The sequence below is a fragment of the Leptonychotes weddellii genome, chromosome 5 (genome assembly GCF_054177405.1).
Source record: "Leptonychotes weddellii isolate Sample4059 chromosome 5, ASM5417740v2, whole genome shotgun sequence".
In the NCBI taxonomy this organism is placed as follows: Eukaryota; Metazoa; Chordata; class Mammalia; order Carnivora; family Phocidae; genus Leptonychotes; species Leptonychotes weddellii.
Genome location: NC_138373.1, coordinates 34,981,048 through 34,998,633, shown reverse-complemented (window position 1 = coordinate 34,998,633; position 17,586 = coordinate 34,981,048). Strand labels below are relative to the sequence as shown.

General features: G+C 64.2%; 1 protein-coding gene across 3 annotated transcripts in view; it reads left to right on the top strand.

Annotated features, from left to right (window-relative positions):
• CACNA1H (calcium voltage-gated channel subunit alpha1 H) overlaps positions 1–17,586 on the top strand; it is a 59,867-nt gene that overhangs the window by 17,293 nt on the left and 24,988 nt on the right. The gene's annotated exons all lie outside the window — the stretch shown is intronic.

Sequence of the window (17,586 nt, the reverse complement as noted above, 5' to 3'; positions counted from 1 at the left end):
GCTCTTGGAGACTAAGCCCTGGGGCCGGTAGGCTGTGCTGGCCAGGTCCCCAAGTCCAGCTCTGCCCCAGCCCTCCCAGCCCCCATCATCCCGACCCAGCTCTGGCTGCCCTGTCCTGGACCCACCCCAGGCCTGTGTCACTGTGAGTACCCCACCCGCACTGCTGCATAGCTTCTCCACCCCGTTCTCCCACAGAGCCCTAGGGGGGTGGGTCCCCATGTTACCCGGCGGCCCCTTCCTCGCAGATGCCTCCTGGGCAGCCCCACTCCTTGGGGCTAGTGCCCCTGGAGGTCCAGGGGCCTGCCGCTGTGGGGGGCCTCCCAGGGGGCCCCAGGGGGGTATGAGGGCCAGGCCAAAACCAGGAAAGGGGGTTGGTGACACACTGTTCCTGGAGAAGCTGGCCAGGCTGTTTGGGGCCGGCCCTGGCCTGCCTGAAGCTTCCCAGACCCCACAGCAGCCCCTTTCCCTCAGCCCACCTGCTGGCCGCCGTCCCGAGGTGGGCCCCGGGCCTCTGCCACACGTGGAGCCAGCAGCCATATTGCAGACCCTCACACTCCTGAGCCTCGACCTCATGGAAGCTTCCAGAAATGTGCAGGAGGGGTGGAGACTGTCAGAGGCTCTTCCAAAATGTGCATTCTGTGTCTGAGTGTGAACAGGCCTTGCGTTTCCTCCAGAGCTCCGCGTCCCCAGGTCCTGCCTGCTCCCCAACCTTCCAAGCCCCCCTCCCCCGGGCAGCACGCCACACGACGGGCGGAGGGAACCCCAAGACGTGGGCAAGGCACGTGACGACGTGCCCGCGCTCCTAAGAGCTCAGGGATTCCCTAATTACGGGATTTATTATGAAAGCCCCACCTTCCTCTGTGCTGGCTTCCTACAGCCACGGAGACACGCCGCGGCCCTCTGTCAGCAGCCAGCCCTCAAGGCGGGGTGGGGTAGGGCGGGCTGTGGGGCTCCTGCCTGGGAGGGTGGGCCTCGTTCCCACTGGGGACCTTCAGGCCCAGCCCCGCGGTGCCTGCTCAGGTGAGTCTGGGGGGGGGAAGCCTGGGGTGGGGCCACTGACCCATGCTGTGTAGGGGGCATGGGGACCCCTTCCTGTGGCTGGAAAGGCCCGGAAGCGCTTGGGTCCCTAGTGGGTGTTGGAGGCATATCGCGGCCTGGTGGTTCTAGAGGCCAGTCAGGACTCGGGGTGCACCGTGCAGGGGCTATGCACCATCCAGGGGGGGTCCCTGGGCAACAGGGGACATCCTTCGGAGCACGGGAGCCCCTGGCTCGAGGTGACTTGCACCCATTTGCTGGAGCGTGTTTGCTGACGACTCGCGAGCCGCCGTGTCTGGCGCCCCCTGAGACGGGAGTCCCCACGCTGCGGGCTCTACAGATGGACTGGGCCCTGGGAGCTCATCTTGCCGTTCACCTTATTAGAATTGGAAGATGACGGACCTGGAAATCCTCAGGAGATAATACATTCAGAACGGTAATGAACCCGTTGCGTGTTAGCGTGTCTTCTGTGGCAACACGGAGGCTGAGCATGAAGAGAGTGTCGCACAGTTTTGCGAGTCTCACCTGCCCGCCTCCATGGAGGAATCTGGATCCCTTCTGCTGCTGTGGGGTCAGTTCAGGAAGCCGTGGGGAGGCTCCCCAGGGCGTGATGCAAGTGAGGAGGACCCCCGTCTGCTCCTCCTGGGGTGGACGTGATGCCTGCGTCCCCGTCATACAGAGGTGTCCGTGGTCCCTGAGAACATGCGCACAGAGTTCCCAGGGGCCTGACTGCCCACCCACTCTGGGTGGGTCACTCTGGGCCGCACAGCCCCCACCCGGCCCCCTCCCTCCTCTTGGCCCCATTTCCTCCTGGAGCCCCCCACGGTGGGGACTGGACCCCAGGACACGGGAATAGCACTCACGGGCAGCCCGATGTGAATTTCGCTCCGTGTCCCACTCGGCTGTGTGCCTCCCCAGTGGGGGGGCTGGGGGCAGCACACAGAAACCTCCACTGCTGGGCAGCCTGACCCCCAGCCAGGCTGACCTCGGGGCGGGGGCGGGGGGAGCGGGCTTCTGCCAAGCCGGAGGAGGGAGGGATGGGGCCATGGGCTCTGGGCGGGGGGGACACGGCTCTGCCCAGGCCGCTGGGGTCCAGCCGTGCTTGTGGCCACCACCCCTTGGGGCGCCCGGTGCCTCCTGGCCGGGGCAGCAACAGTGAGCGTGGCCGGCCCACTGCCTGGGGAGGGGAGAGGCGCCCCATTGTTGGTTTTAAAAATGGCTCCGATGAATTACAGAAGCCTTCCCTTTCCTGCCAGTTTCCAGGAACTCCACTCCAACATAATGGATCGAGTTATTAGGGGATCAGCTTGGACTCGGGCGGCTGGAGGGGAGCCAGGCTAGGCCAACCAGCACGCCGCGTGGCTGCAAGACTCCCCAGGGCCAGCCTGCGGTTGGGGCTGGGGGGCAGGCGGCCCGGGCCGTCAGCTATGTGCCGGGAGGTTGGGCACAGGGCACCAGGGACTCAGGCCCGTCCTTCCAGGGAGGCTTTACTGGGGGCGCGACTCCTGGAAGGTGAGGCCCTACTGTGTGCAGAAGCCTGTGCCCACGGCCCCAGCTGGGGTGAGGCTCCACGGAGGGAGATTCACTGTGTGCACAGGCCTGAGCCCAAGCCCCACATAATGTGAGAGCCTACCGTGTGTGCACAGGTGTACGTCCTAAGCAAAGCCTGCTATGTGCAGGGCTTTCCTGAGGCTCTCTTCTTCCATGAGGGTTGAGCAAGGTGTGCTCTGAGGAGGCCCAGGAGGCCCCAGGGGTGGGGCAGGGGGTCCTACAGGGCCCTCTCCTCACTGTCCAGTGCTGTGCAGGGGTGAGGAGTAGGGGTTGTCTTGAGAACTCGGGACACTGCCATGTCACTGGCCCCGGCTCTGCCCACCCGCAGGTCGTCCTGTACCTACTGTTCTGCCATTGCCCCCCTGCTCCCCCTGCCAGGCCTGGGCACAGGCTGGAGGCTCACCCTTACCCCTCACTTAGGCCCGGGGCAGTCCTCACCGCATTGATGTCCGTCCTTGCTGGACACCGTTCTTGCTGGCGTTTGACTGCTGGACGCGTCACCCGTTCCTCATCGTCTTCAGGCTGGCTCCGTGAAGGCTGGCCCTCGTCCAGGGACCCGGAGCAGTCCTGGCACACAGCTGGTGCTCAGTAAATGAGTGAGGTCGAGGATCCCTCAGTGTGGGTTTTGAGGCATGAAGAGAAGTGCTCCTAGGCAGAAGGCAGGTGGTGCACTGTAGGCGGTGGGCCCGTCCGGAGTAGAGCCGGGTGGTCTCAGGCAGGGGTACTCCACTGACCCACAGCTGTGTCAGCAGCCGCTGGGTCCCCATCTCTCACCAGGTCCTCCCACCCTCACCACCCCTGACAGCCTGGGCTCTGCCTCTGGGTCCTGTCTGGACATGGCCCGGGGCTGCTGTGCTTTAGGGACATCCTGGTGGCCATCTAGGGGCTGGTGCACCCCTGGCCAGCCCCCTCTCCAGTCACGGGGGCTGCACCTGGCTCTGCGTATGGCGCTCTGGACTTCTCTGCAAACTGGCTGGCTTCATGCCTCAGCAGCGTTCTCAACGTAAAGAATTTCAGTCTGGGAAGTGCCGTGTTGTGTGAAATGTGGGCGTCATGCGGGCCGGTGCACAGAACTCTGGTTAGTGTCTGGCTGGGAGCTGGTGTCCCCCATGGGAACGTGGGCCTCCCTTGCTGGGGGCCAAGCATGGCCACTGATGTTTCAGAACCACCCCAGTCTGGCCCATGGGAAGAAGCAGCTATCCCTGACTCCTGGAAGCTCTGAGGGCCCGGCCATGCGTGCAGCCTGCTGGGCTGGGGTCTCGGGGGCTTGTCCCCACAGGATTGGCGGCCAGCCACCCTGTTGTCAGGCAGCACGGGAAGCCTGCCCCTGTGGGCACAACCCAAGCCGTTGGGTCCGTGGCCCCCGATGGGGGTGGGGGGAGCTCTTCGTACCACGCCTGACATGGCAGAACCCACTGCCACTGGGGCGGCCTCCCCTCGGGACAGACAGGGCCAAGCCTGTGTCTGGGAAGCATTCAGAGGGTCAGGGACCAAAGCGTTCTGGCCATCTGTCTGTCTGGGCAGCAGGACCCCCACCGCCTCCCCCAGCGTCTCTTCACTCCAATATCTGGAGCTCAGTGGGGATGGGATGTCAGGGCCACACCTCCCCCAGGGGGTGATGGCCCCTGGGGGCTGTATTGTCTGCCCATGGCTTCTGTAACAAACACACCGGAGCGTGTGTGTTCCTGCAAGGGCTGGAGGCCGCAAGGCCGAGGTCCAGGCATGGCCGGGGCTGGCTCCTTCAAGGCCTCTGCTGGGTGTGCGGACGGCCATCTCCTCCTCATGTGGTCGTCCCCGTGTGTCTGTGTCCTGAGTTCCTCTTCTTGTGAGGACACCAGTTGGGTGGGATTGGGACCCATCCTACTGACCTCAGTTTACCTAAATCACCTCCTTAAAGACCCATTCCCAAATGAGTCACAGTCTGAGGTCTGGGGGGTTAGGGCTCCTACATGGGAATTTGGGGGGACACAGTTCAGCCTGTGGCAGGGAGGGCTGGGAGGGTCTAGGCTGGGAGGGAATGGCCCATTACTGGTGGCTGAGCTGGGAAGGTGCCCGTGGCCTGGGCGCAGGGGCCAAAATGTCCTCGGGCCGGGCACTGGGGACTCTGCATCCTGAACCCAGGATTCCTCAAATGAGCGTGTCCTGCCCCCGCCTCAGCCCAGGCCAGAACATGACTCTCATACTGGAGACGAACGCGGGTGACCCTGAGCCACGGTCAGAACTGTGTTGTGTTCTGTCCGTTCTGCTGCGCTCACAGGACGTCGGCCCTGAGCTTTGGGTGGGCGCTCGGAGGACACTGGCCGTGGCAGCCATGTGTAAATGTCAGGGCCAGGTGTTGGGCCGGGCCCAGGTGGGGCCCCGGGTGCCCTGGAGGCACTGTGGACAGGAGCACCGGGGTGCCGAGCTCAGTCCCGCTGGTTTCAAGTTGAAGCTGGCGATCTGAGGTTGTGGGCCATCCTTTTCAAAATGTCACCGCTATTAATAATCTGTGGGTGGGGCCAGAGGGCCTCTGGGGTCCTGAGTGGGTGGTGGGGGAGGGAGCCTGGGGGAGGCAGCTCCCTGTGGGGCATGAGGGGGGCTCCCCAGGCCTTCCCGAGGGGGCCTGGGCTCAGTGGCACAGGTGGGGGTCTGCTCGGGTGCAGGGGGTTCTCTAGGGGCTGGAAGAGGTGCCCAGCGGGGCTTGAACGTACCGTACAGGCAGGAGCTTGCTTCTCCTGGGGCTTCCTGTGTCCATCCATAAAACGGGGGCGTCGGAATCCGTGGGCTCCAGAGCCTTTCCAGGGGCTCCTCCGGCTGCCTCACAGGCAGGTCCAGATGGCCTGCGGGTCCGGACGGATGGCAGCCTCGCAGGGAGGAAGAACAAAGCTGAGGCAGGATCCGAACCCAGAGCTGGGGCCTCTGGGGCTTCTAGGGGTCAGTGTGGGGCACCTGCCGGCCTGCAGGGGAGCATCTGTGTGGGGGCACATGCTGTCGCCTCCCCCAGCCCCAGCACGGACAGCCGAAAGCCCTGTGTTCCCTTCCCCACAAGACCCCCCCGCGAGGGTCCTCAGCTGTCCCTTCTCAGAGCGGAAGACAGCCCCGCCTGCATCTCTGGTCGGTGGGCGTCCCGCTCGAGTTCTCGCTCCTGCGGTCAGCCTCAGCTTCTGCCCCGTTCCGGGGGGATTCCTACGGGGGGTGCGGGGGTTATCACCGCGGGAGACCTGGTGCTGGTGGGGCCCCCATGTCCAGCATCTATCTGGTGTTCAACCCTCGGGAGCCAGTGAGGGCTGGAGCTGCTCTGGGGAGCCCCCAGTGCCCGGGACTCATCCGGAAGGTTCTAGATGCTGCCCCCAGTCGTGGGGCCTCCACCCACCCAGCCTTGGGCTCTGCTCAAGTGTGCTCCTCGGGGCAGCTCCAGGGCCCCTGACCAGCAGCTCGCAGCCTGCAGGAGGGCAGGCCCCATCCGGTGGGACCGCCGCTGCATCGGGGTCCTGGCGGGACAGCAGTGCCCAGTGGTGGTGGTGGGTGAATTACAGAGCAGACAGCAGGCTGTGGAGGGTGCGTTGCCCCCGAGGCTGGCAGGGGTTCAGCCCTCTGCTGCCAGGCTACTTCCTACGCCTGCTGGGGTGGTCAGGGCACCCTGCCCTGTGGGCCCCCAGCTGGCTGTCCAATCCCCCAACACCCTGGGGATTCTTGACCACCAGCAAGTTTGGGAAGGTGCCCTGTGGGTGTCTGTCGTGTGTGTGGGTGGGGCTTGGACTCATGGGTCCCTGACCTCAGCTGGGAGGTTTGGGGACCCCCCTCCCAGCAGGAGGCTCTGGCTGGCCCTTGGGCTGGGGTGCCCCCGTGTGCCATGCGAGAGCAGGTGGGCAGGTGTGGCCACAAGGCCCGTTCTCCTTTCTTTTTTTTTTTTTTTTAAAGATTTTATTTATTTATTTGAGAGAGAATGAGAGACAGAGAGCATGAGAGGGAGGAGGGTCAGAGGGAGAAGCAGACTCCCTGCCGAGCAGGGAGCCCAATGTGGGACTTGATCCCGGGACTCCAGGATCATGACCTGAGCCGAAGGCAGTCGCTTAACCAACTGAGCCACCCAGGCGCCCCGTCCTCCTTTCTTAATACCCAGTTGCCAGGCGACGCTTGTGGGGAGGCTGGGATTTCCAGGGAGGGGCCAGCTGGTGTGCGGGGGAGGGTGTGGGGACAGCCCTGCTGCGGGGCCCCTTTGCCTCCACGTGGGGTGAGCCAGGCTCGCACGTATGCAGAGTTGTGTGTCTGCACGTGGTGCGTGTTCCCACCACGGTCACTGCGAGTCCCGGTGTGTGAGGACCGTGGGGGACTGGGCCACCATGGGTCCCGCGCTCCAGGGGCAGAGCTGGGGAGCTCAGGCCCCAGCCATGGGCTCCTAGCCAGGGGGCCAGACGGTGCTGGGGGCTGTGCCAGGTGTTCTGGCCTGGTTCTCTCGCAGGAGGGAGCCTCCTTCAGCTTCCTGCAGACTCTGGGGCCATGGTCTCGGGCAGCCTGCCGGTGGGGGGGTGGAGCAGACCTTGTTCTTCAGGCCGAGTTCCCATGGAGGGAGCGTCCAGTCCCACGGGGTCGCTAATTCAGGCCTCGGGCAGCTGTGCAGTGGCGCTGAGGCGGCTATTTCTGGCCCGGAGAATTCCTGCCCAGAGCCAGCCCCGAAGGCCTGTCCCCACGGGCGGTCTGTCATCTCCCGCAGGGGCCCTCCTGGCTCTGTGCCCTCTGCCCACGCCTTTCCCTTCCAGGGTCTGGGGGCTCTGCAGAGGAGAGTCGCTGGGGAGGCGGCCTCCCCTGGCAAGGCCGGCCCCTCCCGCCTTCTGTCTCCAGGACAAAGCCAGCCTGAAGGGGAGGCCAGGTCTTAGGGCATTGTAAGGCATCAGCTGCTCCAGCAGGAACCGGGCCAGAACTGTGACCTGGGGCTCTGTCAGGAGAGCTTGAGCTATGGGAAAGAAACTGGGCGGGGGGCTAGCTCCATGTTCAGACAGGAAAATCCCCCCTGCGGGGGGTGGTCGGGGGCCCCCAAGGCACTTGCGCATGCCGCCACCAAGTGGCTGGCAGGGTCTCCATGAGGGTCCGTGGCCGGCACAGGCGGGCTCCCTGCAGGTATGGTGATTGGAGGTGGAGATGGGGTGCTTTTCCACTCAATTATGCCTTGAAAAAAAATCCCAAATCAAGCTATTTATTAAGAGTTAAGTGGAGACATTAGCACTCTTCCTAATTAGCATGGTCTTTAAAATGGTGTGCAATTAGAGGGAGCTGTGGGCTTGTGCTCGGGCTCTGTGATGTGTGGATGAGTGTTTAATTTTGTCCGGGGTGGTGGGGGGGCTCTTCCTTCTGGAGAAACGCCAGCCACGGGCCCCGCTCCTCTCAGGTCAAGCCACCTCGAAGCTGTGAGTGTAAGCATGTGTCTGTGGTTGCATGTGCACACGGTCCCGCTCAGATGCGTGTACGCGGCGTGCATGGCACAAGGGACGAGGAGTCTGCACACGAGTGGGCACACACGCGCCCAGACATGCCTAGGCTCACACTGGTGCTGGGGTCCACCCTCTGTACCCCCTCCCTCCTGTGGCAGGTGGGCAGGGGTGCCACCAGGCCCAGGACAGTGCCATGCCCGGATTAGCTCAGAAATCATGCAGGGAGGAGGGGCCTCTGTGCCACGAGCCACCGAGAACAACATACCCAGGCGCTGGGCTCTGCTGGTGGGACGCAGCGGTGCCCGGGGGTCTGGGGAGCAGGTTCCTCATAGGTTGGGGTCGGAGCTCGCTGCCTAGGGAGCCCCCGGGCACAGCTCTGGAAGTCTCCAGGGCCACCAGCACAGGGAGCAGCTCTCAGAACAGAGGAAGAGTATTCTGGCAGCGGGGGGTGTCCCCACATGGGGAGTGGGCTTGCAGCTTCTCAGCTTCCCAGGGGAGGTGCTCTCCCAGGAACAGCCCAGCCCCCCTGAGCTCCCCCCCCCATGTGACCCTGAGCCACTGGCTGAGAACAAACAGCTCCATGTTTGGCCAGCAATCCCGGCTCCCCACCCCGGCCAGAGCCGAATGAGCATGAGTCACGCAGGCCTCGGCTGTGGGTGGGGGGGACAGGGATGGGGACAGAGTTGGGGAGAAGGGCTCCCTGCAGCAAGAGTCTGGCCAGAGGGGAGGCAGGGGCAGGCTGGAGCAGAGGGCACCGTTCAGGAGAGGCCGTGGGGCACAGACTGGGCACAGAGGCTAGCCCTGTGTCAGAATGGGGAGGGGACGGGGTCCTGCTGCACCCCACAGGGGCTGTGGCAGGTCCTGTCCAGGGAGTTCTTGACAGGTGGGCGGCCCCCTGGGGGCAGCGGTCCTGTGTCCCCCAGGTGGGGATGAATGGGAGCTGGCCACGGGGGACCAAGGCCCTTCCCTGTGCAGAGCCAATGTGTGTGGTGGGGAGAGGCCGAGAAAGCCTTTGATTCCTAACAGTCTGCCTGCAGTCGCACCTGGCGGGGACCCCTGGCCCTCCGGACCCCACTCCCGTCCTGCCCTTCTTCCCAGACACTGACAGGATCTTCTGGACCGCACCCCTCTCCCCCAGATAAAGTCCTGTGGTGGTGGCCCCAGGGGTGGGGGGCTGGAGACCAGGGACTGGGCTGAGCTGTGGGGCTGTTGGAGGGTGTGAGCTGGGGGGGGCGGTCCACCTCCCAGACCCCTCCTCACCTTTTAGCAGCTGGTCATCGTGGCAACAACCTCAGGAAGGAAAGAAACTTCCTTCCATCGTGATCTGGAGTGGCGGCCTCCCACTCCTCACAGAGGCCCCCGTGGACCCGGCACTGCTGCCGTGGGACTCCCTCCACCACTCACCTCGGCCATGCTGGTGTCCTCGCTCACCTCACCGGTCTGTGGTCCTGACACCAGCTGGCTGGGGCTGTGGGTTGGAGCGACTGCAGCAGAAGCATCTGGGCCCCAGCAACGTTGAGCTGCTCCCCAGGGACCAGGTGTGAGGGCAGGTGCGCAGGTGCATACACACCTGCGTCGGATGACCGTCCCACTGCCCCCAGGCCCCTGATCTGCACATGAACGTCCCACCCTGGGCTGGGCCCTGTCGCTACAGTGGAAGCCTTAATCAATCAATTATATCACTAGTTAAGTAAGCAGGAGTGTTTATAATTGTCCCCAGTAACAAGGGAAGGTACATCTGTCCTTGGGGGCTGTGCCCAACCCCCCAGGCTGGGGCCGAAGTGTGAAGACCTCAGGGGACCCTCAGGTGGCCGGGAAATGGGGCAGGATCCACAAAGGTCTCCGCTCCACGCCTTCTGCCCAAGGGGGCCTCCGTGCTCCAGGGATGGAGTCAGCCTCAGGAGACCAGGCTGCCACGAGAGCAGGGTCCCCGACACCAGGGAGCGGACCCCTGCTGGGGCCCAGGTGTCCTTAGGCTTGGGCCATTGTTGGCAGTCTTCAGGTGTGGACCTCCTGAGGCCTGCGGTGTGGGGCTGGAGCCCTGGACCCTGCCAGGACCAGGGTGCCCCCGCAGGGCCAGGCCCGGTTTGCGGGTCATGGGGGTTAAGCTGGCTCACAGTGCAGGGTGTATGCCGAGCGGTGCTGCCGTAGTACCCCGCCTGCAGCTGCTACTCTGCCTTCAAAGGCTCCCCGGTGGCCAGGCTCAGCCGCTGCCTGGCGGGAGTCTGCTGCCGCCCCAGCCCCAGCCGCCCCTTACACCCCGATCCCGTCACCCCGGCCGCGGGGAGCTCTGGGAGGCGTCCTCAGACGCCCTCCCCGTGGGCAGCCAGACCCACGGTGGAGGGCCACCAGGAGGACTTGGGAGTGCTGGGGAGCACGTCTGCCCCGAGTCGGGGGGTGGCTGTGCCCTGCAGGGGTGTTTTGAGGCAGGGGAGCCAGGAGGAGGCCCCCACCACACCCACGCTGGCGCTGGGTCTGAGTCTCCGCCCTGTGAGTGAGTGACAGCAGTGATGGGTTTGGAACTCCAGCAGGATGGAGCGGTTGGAAAGAAAAGCCCCAGACACGCAGATTGTTACAGTTAGGTGACGTGCACACGCTCTAAAATTCACCATCTTGAAGTGTAGCAATCTTGGGAAGTTGAGTGCATTCACAGTGCGGTGCAAAGCTCCAGCCCTCCCTAGTTCCAGAACATTCCATCACCCCAAAGGGAACCTGTCCCCGTTAGCTGTCACTCCCCAGCCCCTGGCAGCCCCTGCTCCCCGGTCTGTCCGCGTTTGTTCTGCTTCACAGACTCAGAATCCTACAATCCCTGTCCTTGTGTGCCTGGCTTCCTAGCGAGCGTCCCATTTTCAAGGTTTAGCCGTGTCATAGCGATGTGGGCATGATATGATTGAGCGGTATCGCACGGCTGGACCCTGTGTTTTTGTGCGTTTGTGGACATTGGGGTGGTTTCCGCCTTTTGGCTGTCTCGAGCCCTGCGGCTGGGAACACGAGTGTGTGTGTGTGTGTGTGTCCAAGGACCTGTTTGCACTTCTGGGTGTGCTCGGGGGTGTGGACAGTTGGAGGAGTTGTGGGACCTGCCTCCGGGTGGGAGCTGCGCCCCACAGGAGCTGCCGGGAGCCATCCACGGGGGCCCTGCTGCCTGGCTCAGACGTTGTCTGTCCTGTGTGCCGCCCTTGAGGGCTCCCTGGAGGTGCTCACAGGGGCCTGGTAGGTCCCCGATGGTGCAGAGGGGCAGGTCCCGCGCCAAGGCTGGTCCGGGAGAAGCCGTGTCATTAATGGTGTGCGTCTCCAATAAAAACTGCTTTGTGTTAGATGCTGGGCCGGGAGGAGGCTGTCGCAAGCGTGTTGCTGTGGCAACCTCAGGGGGTGGGCTCACCAGCTGGGCGAGGAGCAGAAGGCCCCTAGACTCCCGCCACCATGAGCAAGGGGCCAAGTGTGTGCCCTGGTGGACGGGGACCCTTCCCCAGGCCTCCCCCACTCTGACAGCCCATGCGGACTACTTGGGCCTGGGCTTCGAGACGCCTCACTTGCCGTCACATGCGTCCCGGGAGGCCCAGAGGGCAGAGGCGGGGACAGCCTTGCCCCGTCTCGCCAACTCCCCGCCCCGAGCCGTGGCTCCCCCGACAAGGGCTTCTCCCAGAACTCCACGTGCCTCTTGGTGCATGTACGTCCAGCCGAGTCCTAGGGAAGCGAGCCTCTGCACGGGAGCGCTCTTTGTGAACGGTCTCCGCCGCTGCTGCGTTCCCCTCCGTCCACCCAGCATGGGTTTCTAATCTCGGCACCTCCACCGCAGCGTCACGCCCTGTCCGTAGAGACGCTGGGACGTTCAGTCGTCCGTGGTCGCCGGCGGTGCTTCCTGACTCGCTAGCCTGGCCGCACGCACCACTGGGCGGCCTCCCCAGCTCCCCGGCACTGTCCTTGTCCCAGCGCTCGTGCGGACAGAGGGGCCCAGAGGGGCCAGGGTTGGGGAAGGCCGCGCTGTGCTCTGCGAGGCGGGCCGGGTCTGGGGGTCTCCCATGCTGCCCACTGGGCCCCCATGTGGCCGGCTGGGTCCGTGTGGGGTGTTTCTTCCGGCCCCAGAGCGGTTCTGTCTCCAGCCGCCCGCTCAGCTGTGTGGGTACCGTAGACGTTTTCTCATGAGTGGCCCGGGATTGTTTTCTCCTGTGGGATGGGCTTTCTACCCCATGAATAAACATAGGCTTTTCTCCTTAATCAAACTGTAAAAGCAAGGTTGGATGCTCAAGAGGATGAAGGCTGGGGGGCCAGGGTGGGGGCAGCAGGCCTGTGTGCACAGTAGCAGGGAAGGGCCCTGTACCACCTCCCCCAGGGCAGGGAAGGGTTTGCCCACCAGCTGTCCATGTGGGGACAGAGGGGGGCACTTGGTGCAGAGTGCCGGGCATCAGTGGGCCACTGTGCGTCTGGGGGCAAGTGCGCGTGCATGTGGAGCCCGTGGACTGGCTGAGCTCATCCCTACACCTCCCCTGCCTGTCGGGGCCCCTCATCCACACCACAGACTGCAAGCCCCTTCGAGGTCAGAGGCTGGTCCCTGAGGGCCCGGTGTGGGGGTCTGCGCTCAGTATTCCCGATGGGCAGTGGATCAGGATGGCCCAGGGCTGCCTCTCAGCCATGTCCGAGTCAGGAGATCCTGGTGGGGGGCTGCCGTGGGTACGGAACGGACGGCAGGGAGGTGGGGGAGGCTGCTGGCCTGACCTGGGCCAAGGCATGAGAAAGAGGAGACCGATGCCAGCCTGAGTGTTTGGGCCACCCCACCCTGCGCCCCCTTCTTCCCACTGCCCATGCCCCACCACCTTCCCGGGCGCAGGGACACTCACGCCAAGCTGTTGTGGATTTGGTCTAATGGAGCTTAGCTGGCGGAGCAGATTGCCCTGGGGGGCGGCAGGCGGGGCTGGCCTGCTTGGGGCTTTCTCATCTTCCAGAGACAGAGCTTTGCAGCTCTCTCCATGTGATCTCACGATGGCCCCTCAGGGAGCCCAGCCTGGGGGGTCAGAGCCCAGTCCCCACGAAGCCTGCCTCGTGGCCACCCCGCTGCAGCCTTCCAGCCTCCGTGTCCCCCACCGGTCTGCGTCTCTCAGCAAGGGGTGTCCAGCTCGCCCAGCTGTGCCCCCATGGCAAAAACACGATGTCCCCTCCCTCCGTGTCCGCGGCCAGCCAGGGGAGCTGAAGTGGCCTTGCCAGGATGAGGGAGGGGACAGGGGACATGGAGTCTGCTGGATGCTTCCCTCAGCACCTGAAAGATAACCGCCATCACTCCCATCGTGCAGCTGGGGAAACTGAGGCTCAGGGTGAGGGGTGGGTAGTGGTACTGTCAGGGGTCAGGCTCGTCCCCTGGCTCCGAGCTGGGCAGGGGGAGAAATGGCTCACTCCACAGGTCTGGGGACCCTGAGCCAGCAGGGCTGGGTGGCCGTGGGGACCTGTGTGCAACGATGAGGATTTGGCTCAGAGGTCTAGGACCACCCTTCGGGTCACACTGTCTTGTGCCATACAGGCCTCTGTGGGGATCCTCATAGAGTGTCAGGGTCCCTTGTTGGCACAGCTGCTGGTGAGGGACCGGCAGCCCCCAAAACGTGGGCTGAGTGGCCATGAGCCCCTTCTGGCTTCCAGGCCCGGTCCCAGCAGCCTCACACTTCCCAACCAGTGGCATCTTCGTGCAGAGATGACCGTGCCTGCCGCGGTCACCCCCACTTCCAGGCTGTCGCCATCTACTGCCCACAGCCAGGGACAGGGGAGAGATGGTGCTCTCAGGCCAGCGCCATCTTCGAAGGCTCAGGCGGTGTGCTCTGCTTAACCAGCTGGGAGTCAGAATGAGAAAGGGTGGATCGATGGGTGGTGTCCAGTAAAGCCTGGGTCAACGTGAGCAGCACCCCCAGGCTGCTCAGCAGGCCCCATCCAGAGCCTCCTCCCCAGCCCTCTGTGGGTGTCTGGGGCAGGCCGTCTTCAGCACCATGGACAGCGGTCACCTGGCACTGCCCCTCGAATCCACCTCCTCACCCACTGGGCCTGGCCTTGGGGTGTCTGCGTGTGGGGTGCATTGGAGCTCTGGTCTGAGAGGCCATGAATCTGGCACCAAGAGCGACAAGACAGGACTGGGGCCCTCCACCCCGCTGGGGGAGGCCTGGCCATGGGCGCCGCTGCACGAGTGGGAAGGTGGTGCAGCGCTGGCTCGGCACCTGCTACCCCACTGGTCCCGGAAAGACCTGAAGGGGAGGGAGGTGGTGGGAAAGACTGGCATCAGGCCAGGCTGGGGGCAATATGCTGGAAGGGTGGGGCCCGCAGGGTGCACATGATACTTGAGAGGTCCCCCAACAGACAGGATCTTTGCTCCCAGTGCTGAGAGAGGCTCTGGGACCCCGTCTCTCATTTATGAGCATCCCCCCCACCAGCCTGGGTGGTGGTGCAGGCCCAGCCCAGGCCCTGGGAGGTTCCTGGAGCTGGATGGGCTGGGGCCAGGGTAGTCAAAAGGACGTGGGTCAGGGGGCTTGTGGCCGGACAGAGCCTCCCGGGGCTCTGGGGTCCTGTGGCAGAGACCACATCACTCAGCGTTGGACTCGGGCCCTGGGCAGCGCCACAGCCCCCTCCCTGTGCCGGTATGGCCACCGCCTCCAGACTGCACATTACCTTGGCTTCCTTGAACCCATGGTGGAAATTGACTCTAATTTGTAGAAGTTGGTTCAAAACCTAAAGGATTTTTAATTAAAACCCAGAAAATCCATCTGTGTAATTAAGTTACTGGGCTGTGGATGAGGAGCCGGCTGGCCCTGCCTGTCCTCAGCTGCCCACTAAGGTGTGACTGGGGAGGGGGCTGGCCTTGCGCGTGCAGGGGGCCGCTCCAGCCCTGTGACCCCTGGGCCGGCTGCCCCTGTCTCTGGGGAGCCTCCTGGCCATCTGCAGGGCCAGTGGAGCCCCTACCCAGGACAGGAGGTGCAGGGCAGTTCTTGGGGTGTCTCGGGAGAACCGCACATACATGTGACACCTTTACACAGACCAAGGCAAGATCTTGGGGCTCGGGTGCAGGACCCTAGGGTCTTTTCACTCCCAGGTGTGTGTGTGGGGTGGTGGAGCGAGAGAGGCAGAGGCTGTATCATTAGGATGGTAACCCGAAAGGGGCGAGGGTCCTTGGGGATGGATGGAGAACTTTCTAGGTGCCTGGTTTGGTTGTCCCAGCCACCCCAGTAGTGTCCCCACTTCTTGGATGAACCTGCTGGGCACTCAGCCTTCTGCCCCTTGGGGTCCTGAGCCTGCCAGGCATGCCTCACGGGTGGGGCAGGCAGGCCAGGGCCCATAGGACCAGCAGAGTCAGGAGGAAGCCACGGTTGGTGGGTGGGCTTCGCTTGTCAGCAGTTTGGGAAGATGTAGAGGTAGGACCCCAGCTCAGGGACTCTAAGCAGGGCTGTCTTTTCCAGTTGCTTGGGGCCTAGTTTATGGCTTGTCCTCGGAGTGAGGGCCCCTCCTAGCCCCTCCTAGCCCCTGACCTGAATAGTCTCGTGGATCCTGGCCTGAATCCAGATTCACTGGCCTCACAGCCCAGGATCACTGTTGAGGACAGAGGTCCTCAGCTTTGACACCAGCTCTGGGGTCCGGGGCAGGTCCCCTGCAAGAATCCCCAGACCAGAAGATGCCTTTACCTGCCCTTTTCATCCCCACCTGGCCCTCTGCTCCAGGGCCACACCACGGTGTGGCTAGATGTCTTGAAGTACTGTGTGTGTGTTGGGGGTGGGGGTAGCAGTGTTGGCTAGGGGCTTGAGCGTAGCTGGTAGGCTTCTTCCGGGCTAGGTACAGGGAGGGCATGAATATCCATCACCTGATGGTGGAGGGCACCTGGTAGTTGAGGTCACTCTCCCTGGTCTGGGCGATGTGAATGAGCTTGGGCACAGGCGGGGGAGAAATCGGGCCATGGGCTGGAGAGACAAGAGTTCCAGGTGTGGGTGAATGGTACTGGTGGACAGGAGAAGCTGGGGGGCCAGGGCTCGACTGGGCTGAAAACCCTACTGCTGGGGCAGGATGTCTGCAGGAGTGGGAGGGGGGAGCACTCAGGGTACAGGGAGAGCTCAGCATGTTGGGACAGGTTCAAAAGGGGCAGACAGCTCCCACACCCTCACTGGGTGGGTGCACACCCTGGGGGCCCAGGCTGGTGTGCGCTGCCTCCCAGGGCGGGGGGTCGGGGGGGGAGCGTGCACCTGCGTCTACCTCTGGGTCAGGGTTGGAATGCACTCCCTCACACCGTCCGACCGTCGCCTGTCCTCCTGTCGCCCACCCGGGGCCTCCTGCTCTCCTTCCGGGCCTTGTAGGGATGTGGGGGGAATGCGGGGTTCGTCTCCTTGCAGGCGGGTCTGCTGACCCATTCTGTTTAACTGGGAGCATCCCACCTGCTGTGACACGCACAGATGTCCCTCCTCAGAGGTGTGACTGCAGCAGTTAAGGGACAAAGGGTCAGGAGGCCAGGAAAGCGGTGCAGCCTGAGCCCCCCATGACACAGCCTGGGACCGGGTCTGTGCAGGGGGTCCCCAAGACGCCCTGATGGAGCCTTGCTGGTGCACATAGGTGCAGTTGTCAGTCACGGCACTGTGGCCCCCCACCCCCACCCCACGGGGATGACCTGGTCCCGGCCCAGCACCTGAGCAAGCATGTGTGCCAGGCCCCCCCAGGTGGGGCTGGGGGCCGGGTGCTGCTTTAGTAGGAAGCTGGCTTCTGTTCCCTGCAGCCAGACCTGGCCCAGGCCCTTGTTACCGCCGAGCCCATTAACCGTAATTACGGCGCTCTGGGCAGGCACGTAATGATGGTGCTGGCCTGGTGCCACGCTGTACTGTGCGCCGTTGGCCCTGCACCCCCCCCTGCCCTGGGGGGGGTGCTGCTTGCAGACCCTGACGTGGGGATGGCGTGTGGGGTGCACAGAATGCCTCCAAGCCCTCCCGGCCACCAGGGGTATCCGTCTGCATCCACAGGGTCTGCATGGAGCCTAGCTCCCCCACGCAGCCCGGCCCTTCTTCATGCCTGACCCAGCCAGCCCAGCAGAGGGCTTCCCCAGTCCCTAGCGAACTAACTGGGGTGGGGGCGCGGAGTGCACCCCTTCCCAGAGACCGCCGCCCTGGGCCAGGCCACCATTCAGCCTGCGGCGAGCTCCAGCGCCACCTGGTGGCTGCTCCCAGCATGTCCGGGAGGTCACACCTGGGCTGTGGTCCCCACACCGGGGAGCCTGCAGGGTGGCCGGGGTGCGGAGTGTGTGAGGATGCGGCACACCCTGCTGAGCTGGCTCCCGAGGCTCCCACCCTGCCTGGATGCCCACTCGCTAGCTGGAGACTCCTGGATGGGGCCGGTCACTTGGGCAACTTCTGCTCCGGGACCGGGGGGTCGGGGTGGGGCAGGGCGGCGAGGAGGTGTCCTGCTGGGTCCCCGTTGGTCCAGGTGCTCAGGAGGGCTGCAGGTCCCCCACGCCCAGCTGCCGAGCTGATGGAAAGCTCTCGTTCCTCATTCCAGTAGCTGTGGTCGGGGTACCCTCGGCCTGCTGGAGTCACGTGGGGGTTAGCGCGGGCACACCCCCACGGTGTGTGTGCATCCACAGCACGTGTTGGGG